Consider the following 1906-nt stretch of genomic DNA (forward strand, 5'->3'; position numbering starts at 1 on the left):
CTCAGCAATATAGGAAGGCCCTAAGCAACTCAGTGAGATCCTGCCTCTAAATAAAATACAAAATAGGGCTGGGAGGTGTCTCAGCGGTTAAGTGCCCCTGAGTTCAATCCCTGCTACCCCCTGGCAACAAAATAAAAAGTGAGGTTGAATGTATTGCTAACATCTCAAGACAACTTAGAGGATCAGCTACGATATTTTCATTCTATGGATGAGAAACTCAGGTTCAGAATGGTGATATCATTTCCATGTGTTTGCATAGCTCATCCTTGAAACAAGCATTAATAAATAATATGGGACAGGTGGGGTGGCACATGCCTGTAGTCCCAGAGGCTCGGGATGCTGAGGCAGGAGAATCTTGAGTTTGAAGCCAGCCTCAGCAACTTAGTGAGGCCCCTAAGCAACTTAGCCAGACAGTCTCAAAATAAAAAAAATATAAAAATGATCTGGGGATGTGGCTCAGTGGTAAAAAAATAAAGTAAGAAACAATATTGTCGCAGCATTTCCTCTGCTTCCTAAAGGTGGCAGTGCATAGCAGTGGGGTGGATCTTTCAAGATGGTCCAAGGATGTGGGTGTCCTAGTCACTAGGTGAGAGCATTGTCCCCTCTGCAGGTCTCTCTCACTTCCCAGGGCACACAGGATGTCTCCTGCTGGTCCTATGTGTCTTTATCACCTCTGTGGCTCTTCCTCTTCTCTACCTGTGCACAGAAGAGGACCCTGCTTAGAGTCTGCCACCAACATCCTATAGCTGAAATATCAGAGTTTCTTTGACTTTCTCTGTTTTCCTTGTCCAAGGATACCTTTTATTTATGAAGGTGATGCTGGATTTTTATCTATGTATGTGTACAGTTTCTATAAGGATTAGAAGGTAGCCTCCTTGTGAGATTAAGTTAAAAAATGATTTAATAAATATATATCATAAGAAAATGATCACACCAATGAGGTAGGGTCTTGTTGGGTGGCCCAAACTGGCCTCAATCTCCTGAGTTCCAGCGATCCTTCTGCCTCAACTTCCAGAGTTGCTGGGACATAGGCATGCACCACCACATCTGTCTCTATAATTTTTTTCTGCTGCTGGGCTTGTACCCAGAGCCTCATGCATGCTAACTGAACTCTACCTCTGAGCTATGATTGTGGCAATAATTTTGAAGGTACCATTCAGAGGCCTGTTATTTAGGATGCACATATCATGCCCCCTTTAGGGGCCAAGGTGAAAACCTAAGTGGTCCCAACAGCTTTGATTCTTGGCTCAGCTCCCCAGAGGCATTTGCTTCAGTATTTAGGCTGTGCCTGAACACTGCCGATATCCGTCTGTCCATATCTGCTGATCAAGTGTGCAAGTGAAAGAATGAAGGAACGGGGCCTTTGAGATTTCCTTCATAATTCCTGATTTGAAAAAACACTGTGTTTGCAGGGGCCAGGCCAGGCTGGATTGGACCCCAGGCTGATGTTTAATTCCTTTGAACAGGATAGGAACTTTTATCTTTAGAGCAGTGACTGAGGATGATGATACCCTCCCTCCCCCTGCTCCCCAGGGGACATTTGACAATATCTGGAGTCATCACAGTTTGTCAAGATGAGTTGGAGTGGGGAGATGCTACTGGCATCTGGGGGACCCAGGAGGCAGAAGCTGGTAGGCATCCTGCAATGCATGGGATGGCCCCACAAGGAGAACTGCCTGACCCGGAATGCCAGTAGAGCTCCATTTAGAATATCCAGCACTTGAAGGTGGAGAGGGTCTGAGAAGGTCCTGAAGAGTTTAGTTTTGCTGAGTACTTAATTTTTTTTCTCTCTTCCTGACTGGCTCTTGTTTTAGCAATCTTCCTCACATTTCGGACTTGCTGATAGTTGGCTAGCCCTGCAAGTTTATATTGCTAAAAGATAAGCTATTGATTGACAGGAGCAGTT

This window comes from Sciurus carolinensis, unplaced genomic scaffold, assembly GCF_902686445.1.
Source record: "Sciurus carolinensis unplaced genomic scaffold, mSciCar1.2, whole genome shotgun sequence".
In the NCBI taxonomy this organism is placed as follows: domain Eukaryota; kingdom Metazoa; phylum Chordata; class Mammalia; order Rodentia; family Sciuridae; genus Sciurus; species Sciurus carolinensis.